General features: G+C 40.7%; 1 protein-coding gene across 1 annotated transcript in view; it reads right to left on the bottom strand.

Moving 5' to 3' along the window:
• The window catches only part of LOC121951252 (cadherin-18-like), a 106,386-nt gene that overhangs the window by 15,036 nt on the left and 76,510 nt on the right, over positions 1-14,840 (bottom strand). The window lies entirely within an intron of this gene.

Genomic DNA, 14,840 nt, shown 5'->3' with positions numbered 1-14,840 from the left:
CCAGTCACCCGACACCCACAGCCAGCCACTCCCTTGTGCCCTGCAGTAACCACTGCCCTGTTATTCCCATCAGCCCCTCTTTTCACAAACACAGCCAGACACATCAGTTTCCCTTCACTGGCCATCAGTGTCAGTTTCTCTGCAACACCACACATCTACATGCTCCCATTGTATCAACAATTTAGAATGCACCATCACTGTGCACTGTCAATACACATCCTGCACACTGTACACACATCTGTACATCCCATCAGAGGAGATGCTTGTAGATGTTAACACAGCTCATTGTCTCTGCTACCACCATCAAGCAATGAGCTCTTATATGCAACAGTAATCCTGGAGATACTTGGGTATAAGATCAAGAACATAACATGCAGAGAGTGCCCATGGAGGAGAAGGGTGGAAGCCAAGATCAAGGAAGCCCAGAGGTATACGTCAGCAGCTGATAGAAGCTCAGAAGGGGGTCAGGACAAACAAGTCCTAAATGAATAAGAAGTACAACAAGCTGTTCATAAGTGAAGCTCTAGAGACTGAGCAGAAGAGAATAAATGGCCTGTTCTCCAAAGATCCATCGAGGGTGCACTACCAGCTGCATGGGAACAACAACATGAGGACAAACCCACCCAAAACTGAGTCTGAGCAATACTGGAGGGACATCTGGGAGAAAGAGACATCACACAACACTGATGCCAAGAGGCTGGAACCTAAATGTGGACCTGTATCTATATTGGGTATCCTGTTCCTGCACCCTTTCTGTGCCTGTCTGCCTAAAGATCTCATTCAGTCTCTTCCAATTGACAAAAAAAACCCTAAATATCTCATCAGCAGAAGTTCACGAAAAATGGATCCATTTAAACATTTTATGGAAAAGAAGAGACGTGGAAAATGTAAGATCAATTCCTAAACCCAACATTTATTTACAAAAACAACATAGCAAACAAAGCTGAAGTAATTTGTTGATACAAACTGTTTTTTTCCCCATAACAGTTGGATATCAGGTATGAATGACAAAACAGTTTTCCCTGCGTTCACCAAATGTGATAACATTAATAAACTTGGGGGGATAATACATCTTGCCACTGTGTGTGAATTGCTGCATTTTTTTTCACAAATTTGTCTGTGTGATTAATAATTAATTTACATTGATCCCACAATCTCATTAATATACAAAGAGTGACCCCTATTTTCATACAAACTGAAACATATATAGGATTATATATCAGATTTTGAGGTTTATTATTATTTAATCTTTAATTTAATTAATCTTTAATCTTTAATCTAAATCTACATTTTACTGCACATACACCATCCCTTCATGTGAACAAGTGACCAGTGAGCATAGCAGCTTTCTGCAGCATTCGACAGCAGGAATACCCAGATTATTAAAATGGAGAGCAGGAGAACAAGAATATGATTACATACACTTCAAATAGCCATGGCTGCATTGATGTGGAGCCTCTGAGCTCTCACTGACCTACATGAACTTCCATTCAGAGATTCTTTAGAAGAGTGGAGACATTGGGACACTTCTTCTAAATGACTCTCCCTGTCCACTTAAAGAAGATCTTGTCCCGGCTGGCTTTTATCCCTCTTCCTGGGTTGATTCCAATGAAGCATCTGAAAAACAGCAGTCTGAGATTAATGGTTGGTTTGATTGAAATAGAGTGTACAATATAAAGTGGTGATGAAGTCAGATTTGGAATGGAATCAGTTCTGAAATGATGCAACATGTCTCTAACATGTCTCTCGTTTAAGAGGACAATAATCATAGAAAGGAGAATGATGAAAGCCAACTGTTCGGAGAACTGGTTTAAGGAATATCTGGATTTGGTCTTGATAGAATAATCAGCCATGACTATTGAAGGTCCTTGAATTTCACTCAGGTCTTTCTTGAGCACATGGCATAAACTAGACACATATTCTTGTGGAGTGTGACTGACCACAGGCAAATCAAAGGAAGTATCACAGGGAAACACATAATGCTGCCTTGGCTGCACCTCCAACACAACTTTTCCCCCAGAAGATGGTACACGACTCCATTAGGAGATATCCACCTCTTGAATAAACAGCTAACTTCACTTCTTGGTTTACCCCCCAATGTTGTCATATATGGTTTATATATATATATGGCCACCCTCTAAACTATGTTCAGTCTTAGCTGAGACAACATGGAAATTATGTTTAGGCTGAAACAACATGAAATTGATATTTAAGGTAAGACTTTTTTCAATTCGAAATATGAGTTTGACTGTTTGCTACTCTGCATGAACTGAGTATTTTGGGAAAGTGACACTTGGCCCTGACTCTCCAGGGTGGTGCTGCTGTTATTTATTTGTAGATGATTGCATATATGTATGTAAGAAAAGAGAATAAAGGTGGCCAATTTGAAAGACAGAGAGGGAGATTTGACTTTTAAATGTTCTTTATTTACACTGGTATCAAAAACCAACATTGCATTGAAAAACATTCATAGATTAATTTCTTTCCTAATAAAATACAACATGCTATTTCATGCAAAACAGGATTGGGACATAAAATGACAAAAATAAACAGAAATCATTCATCGCCATATAAAATTGTTCGGCCTATGTTGTTCCACTACTCTGACTTTCACTAAAACCACAAAAAGTGGAACTAACTCATCACAAAAAGAGATTCTCTGTCTTTTCTTTTTCTGCTCTTATAGATATATATTCATCACCTCTCCTTCCACAAATTTAAGTAGTTTGCCACTTCTTTGCAATATTCTTGCTGCACCCAGCACCAAACAAGTTATGGACCATTTACCGTGAAACCGCCATATAAAAGTTCAAGCAATTTTAAAAAAAGGTTCAAGCGATTTATAACTGTTTAGAACTGTTTCTGGCCTATCACAGACAGGTATTAACTAGAGACAGCCAGGGTTATTTTTGCCACAACGATGTTACAGCTGAAGACCCATGCAAAATCCTCTACCAAAGATCACCCATCACCTGTCTAAGGGAGCCTTGTTTAAAAAAAATCTCCATATTTGTGTAACTTTACAACCTTTGGCTTGTCTCTCCACAGTGTATTATGTTTACCATCCAGTTCCATTTGGTGTGAGGTGGTTACACAGTATTTATATATTGTTTTTCCCTTTGACGTGCATAAACCTGAACTCTCAGCAGGTTTACATTCAAATAAAGCCCCTTAACTGCATCTAAAGTTATGGCAAAGCCCAGCTCAGGAAAAGGGTTTTCTCAGTTTGGAAAATCTATACCAGTGCTATCTTCCTGCAGATTCCTCTTGTATCAGTATGTCTCTGGTGTAGCAATGACATATGACACAAACTGAAGCTGCCTCTGTGTCTGTATCATGGATAACAAGACCAAGACCAGAAGCATCCACTACACGTCTCAGTTTGAAATCTCCAGTGGCACACAACCTGTGGGTGAGGCCAGGAGCAGTCCCTTCCGTTACATCCAGTCTGGGTCCATGTATCAAAACCAGAGAAGCTGCACGCTCCAGACGACTCCATTTCAACAAGTTCCACACAGTCCATTCACGCATACAAGCCTAGATTCCAACAGGAGCGGAGATACAATCAACACTAAATTGGCTGTTTTCTTAAAGTAATACTTGCCAAATTCTTCCAACATCTGTGGTAAAAGGTAATGCTAGACAAACTGTTTTGTAAAAGTTGCTACCAAAAAAAATGCAGTGTTTTGTTGTTAAAAGGTACCTAAAAAAAGGTAATTACATATAACATAACAGACCCTCTTTAATGATTTTGGCCATGTTGCTGTCTCAAGCAAATGTCTGTCACTGTTAAAGAGTACATAGTGAGCGGCGTTTGTTGCTTTGACGCAGCCTTCATTACCCAAATGAACAGTATTCTATTGAGATTCTTTCATGAACCCTCCGCCAATAAAATAACTTTTGTTACGGCTGCCCATAGACTTCAAATAAAGATGGACGACATGCTCCCACTTACCCCCGCTATGCTGAAGTGAGGTTAAAATATCTGGGATATGCGAGTTGAGGGTGATGTTATTGGGAGCCCTGCATCTGCACAGTAGCAATTTCCGTGGTGGGAAGTTCCCGGCCAAACACACGTGATCAATTGCCGCAGCTGCATTGAATGCGAGTGCGTGGATTGGCTGTCACGGCTGTCAATCATGGTGGAAAATCCCCTTTTTATAATTTAATAACTCAATAAAACCTAGCTGATCAAAGAAAAAAAACACTTGAACAAACATCAGGGTGATGAGAACTACCTTCAGTGACAGAAACCATCTTTGGGAAACATTTTTTTTGGTGTGTAGTTTGAGTTTTTAGTTCAGCCTATGCTCATTCACTAACATGGAGGGGCGGGTCTTAGGACCTGTGCTGCAGTCAGACACCAGGGGGTGATGGAGATTGAATAATCTCACTTCGGGGGAGCTGTCATGTCGTCCATCTTTATATACGGTCTATGCTACTGACATGAAACAAAGAATGAGATTGAGCTCAATATGGCCGATCCTGATCAGTTAAAAAAATACCTGGATTGTCTCTGACACTGATCTTTGAGATTGGGACATACTTACAAATGGGAGCTCAGTGGAGTGGAGGAGAGAGTGAGAAAGAGGTGAAGGGTTAATGATGGCTGCACTCTGTGTTACTGTTCATGAAACCCTTGTCAGTAAAAAACACCTGTATGACTGCCAACTTCAAACCAAAGACTGCTAAATAAGCTCAATAAAGCCAATACTTATCAGTTATAAAATGCATGATTGGCCCTGATACCGATCCTTGAGATTAGATCAACACATCCCTGTTAAACAGCTAATCATCTCCTCCCACAGAAGATGTTACATCATTACAGCTCCACTGTCAAAATCCTCAGTGTAAAACCTAAATCAATCCAGGCCCTAGCTTTCATTAAAGAGACAAAAAACGGACAAGCGTTCTGTCCTGTCCTCTACTCTAGTCCTCCTGCTGCTGTACACGAACAATTTGGCCTCCACTTTTGAGTTTTGTCATTGCTGCTTCAAGGCATCAGCTATTTTGTAGCCAACTCCCAGTGTGAAAGCAGCTTTTGACCATCTCTCACCAAACTGTTAGAACATTCTGCAGCACATCAAACAACTTACATGCTTCACATTCGTAACACCAATGAAAAACTGTTTCTGCATCGTCACAGAATGGGAAATCACTTCAAACTAATGAGTACTACGGAGATAAAGGTACTTACAGCAAAGGGACCATGTGAAACTGTTCACTGTCAATCACCAGTCATTTTTTTTTTAGAAGAGGTTAAGCTTGGGCGGTATGTATTCACCAGCTCAGGTTTCGTCAAAATAAATTGGTCTCTCTCTGCCTGCTGGCTGCCAGCTGTTTATGATCCAGTAACTTCTCCCTCCACCACTAGGTGTCACTGTGTCTTTCAGCTACGCAGTCTGTTTCACACAATAGAGACCTAAGAGTGAACTCTGGTGGTGCGTGCTGTGCACTACATACAATGAGTTTAATAGAAAGAGGAGTGCCTGTATTAATGACTGTAATGAAAAACATATCTTTGAGGTTTCGAAATACCTTGGTATGCTGTATTACCACTCAAGCCCAGGGGAGGTTTGTGCTAAACTCCCTGCATTGCTTTCGCACAGTTATCCTCAGCCAGTCTCTGCCTCAAGGCTGTGTGAGCTCTGTCAGTTTAACTCTGTCCAGTATTTTAACACAGCATGTCCCTTAGCCTTTTTGTCACCTGTCCCTTGTTCATACCCAAATTGTCAGTCAGTCCCTGTGTTTCCCTCATTTTGCCCATGCTTGTCTACTCCAGCTGCGTCTGATTCTTGTGATTAGTTCTCTGTACATACACTTGTGTGTTTCACTTTGTTCCTTCATGGTGTTGTTCCCCTCTGTTCCCTGCCTGGTCTCGTGTTCTGTTTTGGATTTCTTCCCTTCTTCATCTCTGTTTTCATGGTGTTGTACTGGTTGGATTTTCAATTTAGTTTTAGTTCATCTCTCTTTTGGACTTTCAGCCATCTGCCTGTTTTGGAGGTGTTTTACACTTGCTTTTTGTTAACCAGCTGCCTGCTGTTAGGCTCTCATTTGAACTAAAACAGTAAGCAAACATAGTAACATGAGCTGACCAGACCATCATGGACCCACTAGACACTGAACCAGTTGAACTTTACGAGCTGTTTATGGTCTTTCTCTGACTCAAAGACCTCTAGAAGAAGGCTCCTAACAGGGAATATAGGCACGCAAGGAGGTGTCTAAGGAACCTTGTACCTTCATGTTCTATGGAATACTTAAACACTGAAGATACTCAGCCTGCTCCCAAATCAGCTAGCTTGGTTAGCTAGGTCTTGCCCAGTCTTGTCTAGGTCACCTAAATGGCTAGAATCGGCCCTGGATCCTGACCTTGAACCTGTTGGAGCGTCAGGGCTCCCAGCTGGTGCCAAGCCTGTCCCTGAGGCAGGGGTCCTCCCTGACATCTCATCTGTTCCTGGTCCTCAGTTGGTGGTCCAGCCAACACCTGCTCCACATGTCCAGTCAGTAGTTCTGGTCAACTCCTGCTCCTGCTGGGCTACAACCTCTTGTTCCTCCTCTCTGAGCTGGGCCGCAGACACCTCCTCTCCAAGCCCTGCTTCCTGCCATGCTGAAGCCATTCACTTGTTTTCAATGGATTCCAACTATGCTGTCCTACCACCAGCCTCCAGCTCAGCTGCACTGTCGTCGGCTTCCTGTTCAGCTCACTATGGGTCCATCCTGCAGTGAAGAATGTCAGTTGCTGCCTCCTGATGTCTAGTACGATCTCCAAGTTCCTGTGGGTTCCCTGTTTGGTGAACCTGCAGAGGTGAAACTCCTGCCTGGTAGCCCACCTCGCTGGCCTCAAGATTTGCTTTGCCAATCTGCTTGACTCCTGGTTGTCCTCCAGATCGCCTCTGCCTGTCTCATCCTCCTGCCAGTGCTTCAGTGCTTCCCCAGCATCCTGGTCACCTCTGAGGGTAGTTCTGCCCATTTGCCCTGCCCCTAGGCCGTCCATCCGAGCTTCTTTGGTCCAGTCCTCAAGCTGGCTGCCTGAGGTTCCCTGCTCCACCCCTGTTCAGTTCAGGTCAGTTCCCAGGCCAGCATCTGCCCCCGATTTCCTCCACTTGAACAGCTCCACCCATCCAACTTGATCTCAACTCTGCTGACTGTTTGTCTTTCTTGGGACATCTGGAATTCGTACCTTGAGGAGGGATACTGTCATGATCCTTTGTTTTGTCTAATCCAAATTTAGTTACCTCCAAATAAGATGTTTTATGTCTGATAAGATAATTAATTAATAATTAATTTCCTCTGGGTGCATCCATCAGAACTGCACTCTGGAACCATGATGGCATGAAAGCCCTGATGCCTGGTAGGTCCGTGAGAGCAGATTTTTTTTATCGTTAATATGATCTTGATCTCCAGTGGATTCAACTAAACTCTGCAGTTCTACAATTTCAATCTCTAAATCTTTAAAAGTGTATTGTTTGGCAGAGCTGCTTTCTCTCTGAGCCCTTCCCACAATCCCACCACTGAGATTTAAAATCTTGTTTTCAGCTCTAAAAAAAAACTCCCCAGAAAAAAAAGAAATCATTTAATCTGTATCACAGGAGTGAGATGTGTTAAAATGCCAATACGAACTTTTGACACACTGCTGAGTTTGCTTTTATTTTTGTGAATAAAATATTAGAGAGGGCAAAACTAGCAAACACTGCTCTGATTTTTTAAAATATGATAACATGAAGTTTAACACAATAAAATTGCCATTACACAGTCAGGGATATTACATTTCCTCCAGTATGAGGCCAGGTATATTGCCTCATATCACCATTAATCTTTCTGCACACATCCACTTCTCCAAATCACGTGCTTTCACTGTTTGCCTCAGTGCAAGCTGACTTGCACAGTGTTCTGAGTTTTTTCTGTCTTCAAAATCAGTATGTTTAGTAATATCTCCTACAAAAACAAAACAAAACAAAACAAAAAAAACAGGGATAGCCTTTAGCTCACCTGCTAGAGTGTGCGCCCCATATGCTGAGACTTTGCAGCGGCTCAAGTATGATTCCAGCGTGTGGCCCTTTGCTGCATGTCATACCCCCTCTCTCTCCCACATTTCCTGTCATTAAAGGGAAAAAAATCCTCAAAAATTAATTTAAAAAAAAACAAACATAAATGTAAACTTTGTTGAAAACTTAAACCTGTAAAAACTCTTCTTCCTTTTGGGTTTAGAATTAGTTCTGATCTTCTAGTTTTCCTTGTCAGATATGAAGCTATTGGAACCACTTCATCAGTGTCCTGCCATCACCTCCTCCTCTACAGCTGTTTCACTTCACATTTTTCTTGTTGTGTTAAAACTTCCAGTCTCCTTAGGTCCTTCTGCTCATCTGACTGTCCTGCTGACCTCCACCTGTCCTCCCTTGTCCCTCCACACTGTCGTGGCTGTCCTGTCTCATTTCCTCTGTTCCGTTCTCATGATTTTGCTCAGTTTCTTTCTGCCCAGCAGCTGTTTTGTTCAGAACATTCTGACCAGTCGCAGAGTTTTTCTCCGGACATGCTCTGTTGAGATGTTCCTCTCTCCTTCCAAGCTAAAACATGTGATGTTATCTGAGGTTCAGATCCTCGACCTTGTTATTCATAATCATGTGCAGACGCCTTCTGTGTGACACTAGTTTGAACTGAGGTGATATATTGTCTGAGGGGACTTTTTCTATCAAGGAGACATTCTTTCCATGTGGAGATAACTCCAAGCCAGTACTTCATCTCTAATGAACAGGGTAACATTGGACAGAGTAACTTTTTGTGATGGTGAGGTGAGAGGCAGATCACATCCACCATCCATCATTGACTACAGTTCCATTCTCCACCCTAGTGCTTACCTTCTCGACACTGTCTACAAATATCACCACAGCATTGTTCATCTGAGCAGCAGACTCCATACTGCTGTGACAGACAACCTGCCCCAGTGCCAGGCTGAGTCCTTCACTGAAAAAGCAAAAACAGGCCAAATCTAAGTGTCATGTTCCTTGTTAGTTTGGTGAAATCCATCACTGGTGTTCAGCATGGAGACCAGCGAGCCCTCGCCACTGGCTGCTCAGCAGTGAGGTGAGAATGAAAGAATGTGAGATAGAGAGACAGGAAAAGAGAAAAGGCCAATTCAATGACATTAAGCTTACCTTTGAATGAATCAGAGTATACAGGCAGCCTCTTCTTGGTGCTGTGGGGTAAGTACACAGAAAACAGAACAGCCCCAAGTCCTGTCACAAAGGTTGGATGCCCTCATGTATGACACGACCCTCAAGGCTGGTTATCTAGCGTCCAACAGTCACATTGTCTGTTCCACCTGAAATTTGAAATTAAAGTATTTACAGAGAACATCTTGAGTCATAGAAATATCTTTTCTGGGAAGAACATTCATGCATTGCTGGAATACAGATATCCGTAAGAGTTCCTTTGATATGCAACATACAGTATTTCAATTGACTGCCGAGCAAGCAGTAGATGAAGAGTCAGTTGAGTGAGGGTGCTCTTGACATCAGTCACTGTGACAATTGTAGGATGCAGACAATAAAACGGTAATGTTTCAACTGTAACTAAGAATTTTACTTTCATAAGATAATTTTGAACTGAAAGAAACAAACAAACATCTGCAAGAGGGATGAACCCATACATCTCTGTGTAGTAGGCCATCTGCAGCTGGACAACCAGCTTGTTTAAAAGCTGTCAAATACCACCACTTTTGCAGTGCTTTCAGTGTAAAATCCTGATGTCAAAAGCCACTTTCTGCGTCTACATGATATGCCACTATGGCATTAGTTTGAAATGCTGCTGGTAACAAGGTAATATAAGTAGCACAAAGATCCCTACAGGACCAGTGGGAGGGGTGGATGAATCCAACAAATCCTGGATTAAAATGGCGCTTTCCGTCTGAATGTGATGTTTTTTTTTTTAACCCTTACCATCTGTGTCTTTTGCCTAATACTAACCATCATTGCCAGCATGTGCATTTGTTGACGTCCTTGCAATGGTTGCCACATGCATTTATTGCCTAAACATTACCATGTGCAACGTCATCCCACCATGTGCTTCTGTTGACATCATGGCATAACCATACCGTAAGGTCAACAGCAGATGAAGAAGGATAGCTAAATTGTAAAATGTAGATGTGGAAGTCCACTGCAAAGCAGCAATATGTGATGACCTACAATAAGATTGTGTTAGGACAACATGGAGTGCCACCTCAGTGCCCTCACCCTGGGACAGGGTAATGTTATTAGAAAAATCGTCTTGCTCCATTCCCAGTTATGAACAATAATTGACTGCAACGCTCACAACAAATGTCAGACAAAAATCTTAAAATTAAAATTCACGATATTGCTACAAACATTGAAATTTAACACCACACAAGCTGTAATGTGGTTGCTCGAGAAATAGTTGGTTGTGATGTTGATGTCATCTCAATTGTTTTTAAATTCATGATTGAAAAGCAACTTGCTCTGCTACAGTGAGTTGTAGGCTTGTAAGTTGAAAGACTAATATCAGCCATTCAGGTGACATTACACAGGAAAGAGGGGAAAAACTCCCAAACCTATGATGTTAGGCACAGTAATGCTTCTAGCCGCAAATCAAACAAACACCAAACTGACCAGGTTAACTCATTTGAACTATTCAAAAATCGGCCTCATCTACAAAATAAAAAGTTAATGTTAAGGCTGAATTTCCCAGTTACAGCATTGCAAATTAAGATATCCTCATAGCAGTGCAGTAAGATAGCTTAGTTACATTAACATTACAGTAACAGATTAAGTAGCAACCCGGTAAAATAAAAAAATACATTTTCCCAGTTTTAACTCTGTGCCCCTGTAGTAACTGATCATTTATCTCGAAAAAATTGTTTCAGAGGATTAGGCTATTACATCAAAATCCCTGTCTTTTCTTTTATCCTGCAAAACCTGCTAAAACTGTTTCAAATGTTTGATGCCTCATCCTGCACTTAGTGGGGTTAACTAAAGTTCATCCAATCAAATGAGAGTTTGGTTGGCTAGCTAGTCCACCCAGTCATATAAAACCACACCTCACCAGTTGTGGGTCAAAGTAACCGCTAGCTAACAAATATAAAATGTATTTCAACTTACCAAAGGCTTTGCCCATGAAATGCAGGATTCAAATGGTTAATCCTCAAAAAGAAAGTTCCGAGGTGGCTTCAGTGCAGTTCAAGTGTGTCTTCTCTAGATTCCATTCTTATTCCAAGATCATCAAATATGTCCACTCTGTCAGCACTTTCAGCATAAGAGTGTGACGCCAAAAGCCACCTCCGCATCCAACCGGAACGTGGCTGGACAGCATCAGATGCGACTTTGCTCAGACAGAGCTGGTGGTGTTGTCATTATAAGCTGGCAGAAGGACGAACAGCATCAAGGACGTCCACATGTGATGCACATGGGCAACATCACATGAGAACATGGCTGGACAGAACCAGTTGCGTCTACATGGAATGCCAAAGGGCAGCATCAGGTAATAACACTGCTGGTGGTAACCATGTAATATAATGAGTGCAAGTGGGCTCATAGGGAGGGCGGGCATGGAGGTGCATGGCTTCCCACAATGATCTGACTTTCATACGGATGTGTATGTGTGTTTTTTTGCACCTTCCCATGTGCTTCTTTTGTCTAAACCGAACCATTCGTGACTTTATTACCATCATGACAGTCTGCCTTGGTTGCCATGTGCTGTTGTGTAAACATAAGGACCGCACTGCTTCATCCCATCATGTGCATTTGTTGACATCAGGGTAGCGGCATCCTGGAACACAAACAGCTGACAAAGAAGGATTCCTAAAATGTCACTGACAGAGAGGTACCATGTGATGAGTTTGGATGAATACATGTTGGAATTTGAGTATCATTCTGTATTCTCGAGGCCAGATCTGTCACTGATTCAACATCACTCCCAGGATATTACAGTATTTACAGTTAATTAGAGTATTTTATTAGTACTGCCTAGGATGCATTGCTTTCTACACTATAGTAATGCTAATGGGAGGCAGTATTACTGTCAGAAAGAGGCTGTTTTCTTAGAGGGGGTAAGTTAAAAAAAAAGATACATTTTCTTGTGGTTTTACTGTGTAATTATTAAGAAAATTAAAGTCAACTCAAAATACATTCATAATTTCCAAATATTTGAAATCTCTTAAAATGTAATGCTTAATATGTTAGCAGAAATTTTCATATGTTGTCTTCTTTAGCATGACCCTGACAATGACCATGACTAATTTTATGTGATTTTGATAAACAGATAATATTGGTCTTAAAAAATCCATAATAAATTAACTGAAATATTTTATTGTAGCCCTGTCCAGGATGACCCTTTGTCTGACCATGTGAACATTTATGTACTCTTTCAATCCATCTTATTCCTGAGGGTGCTACTGTGGAAATGATTATAGGTGCAATGTCCGCTGAAGCTGTAGAAGCAGTAAGCTGGTTGGTCACTTTTACTGTTTGGTTAGTCCTAGTGAATTATATTGTTCGCTGAATACTAGCAGAAGTTCTTTGCAAAAATATTGTGATTTACCTTCAATTTAGCAAATACTTGCTTGTTTTTAACAGATTTTTTAATCAACAGAAATTCTGTGTGTCTTGCATTTTCCAGTTAGACAGTTTTTAAAGTTATTTCTGTTTAATAAATAAATAATGTCCTTTGAAGTGGCCCGCGTTCAATTTTGACCTGTGGCTCTTTGTGTCTAATGTGCTTCAATTTTCAAGGTACAAAAAATACAAGGTAGATTAATTAGCCATTTTTTAAATGTAGTTTATAAAAAAAATGAATTTAAAAGAGTCCCCAAATCCTGCTACATCCTTTGGTGGTGTAATTGGGCTTAGGCATGGGACATCAGCACGTCGCAGAAACAAATACAGGAAGCACTGACTACACATATCTCAAGATGACGGAGTCTGGCATGTGTGCAGGCAGGGACATTCTGTATCTGCCCCGTTTCAAGTGAGTAATGGTGTCCGACAGGGTGGTATTTTATCACCGTTCTTATTTAATATCTATGTGGATGAGTTGTCAATGCAGTTGAGCAGATGTGACTCTGGGTGTATGGTAGGTAGCTCTCTAATGAATCACCTTATGTATGCAGATAATTTGGTCATTTCGTCTCCGTATAGTGCTGGACTTCAACAGTTATTGAGAGTCTGTTCACAGTATGGCATGGATTTTGACATCAAATATAACGCAAATAATAATAGTAATATCATAATTATCAGAAGTAAGAAAGACAGAAAATTGGTATTCCCTGACTTCCTCTTGTCTGGTACAGCTCTTAAGGTGTGTGATCAGATAAAATACCTGGGCCATTACATCAGCAGTGATCTCTTAGATGATAGGGATGTACTCACACAGTGCTGTAAGTTATACGCACAAGGTAACATGTTAACTTGTAAATTCAGTATGTGTATATGAAAATCTCTCTGTTTAAAGCCTTGTTAAAGCCTCTGTATATGGCCCATCTGTGGCATCACTACAAAAAAGGCAGTTTGCAGAGGCTGACTGTGGCTTATAATGACAGTATGAGGCTGCTTCTTAAAGTTGCTCAGAGTTCTAGTGCAAGCCAAAAGTTTGCCAATGTCAGTGTTCTGAATTGTTCTGCTTTAATAAGAAATCTGATTAGCTATACTATACATGCAGAGTGGGAAAATCTGAAAATGGCATTATTTTGTTTCTAGCCAATCCTAATCTGAGTTCTGTGAGGTTTAAGTCTGTCATTTGAAGCCACTGTCGTTCATGTCTGTATGTCAATGCTTGATTCACTGTGGTATGTATGTTTATATGCATGTTTGTTTGTATGTATACATGTGTATGCATGTATGCGTGTATATATGTATATGTATGTGTATATATATGTATGTGTATGTAAGTGTGTGTGTGTGTGTGTATATATATAATGTATGTATTTTATTTATTTATGATTTATATATATGCTTTATTTTCTTTTAATTCTTCTTTTCTTTTTTTTATTACCTGTGGACTTCTCTTTGAGCTGAGTCTTAAATAAAAGTTTTGAATTGAATTGAAATTTAATTGAATATATAGTGCCCCCAACCCACTTTTTGCCTTTGACAGATTTTGATACCATTTGTGTGCATAAAAACTCAAGAAACACGTGGACAACTGTGAACTGTGGATACACGGCTGCATCAACCAGTGCACCACCAGTGCCTCCTTTCATCGCTGCTTTAATTTACTCACACACACACACACTTATATATATATATATTTACCTATAGATACAGGCATATATTTATATATATTGATATTTTTTTTTACAGGGATAGTGTTATATAACACTATTCCTGTAAAAAACAAAACCAAAACGTATAATGATACACTGTAAATTTTAGGACATTATTCAATTATATTGAAACATACTGTGTGTTAATCGGGGTGCTACATTGAATAAATGCCCTTCTGGAGAGTTGATTAATGTCTACACTGGAAAACAGGAAAAGACTGCTTCTGAAGCTCAGGAGGTAGAGTGGGTCATTCATTACTTGAAAGGTTGGTAGTTTGATCTCCGGCTCCTCCAGTCAACATGTAGAAGCAAGATAATGAACCTCAAATTGTTCCCGATGTGTGTTCCATCACTGTGTGAATGTGTATAAATGGTCATAAACTCAATAGCAGGTGACACCTTGTACGGTAGCCTCGGCTACCAGTGTGTGAATGTGTAAATGTGACGAGTTGTGCGACAGCACTTTAAGTGGTCAATTAACTAGGAAAACACTATTCAAGAGCAAGTCCAAGTGCAGGTTCAGTTTTACTGACCGTGGATGTCTAAATTGACCACTGCAGTGTTTTTCCAG

This window comes from Plectropomus leopardus, chromosome 12, assembly GCF_008729295.1.
Source record: "Plectropomus leopardus isolate mb chromosome 12, YSFRI_Pleo_2.0, whole genome shotgun sequence".
Lineage (NCBI taxonomy): Eukaryota > Metazoa > Chordata > Actinopteri > Perciformes > Serranidae > Plectropomus > Plectropomus leopardus.
Note: the sequence above shows the minus strand (reverse complement) of the source record. Positions and strands in the feature narration are given on the sequence as shown.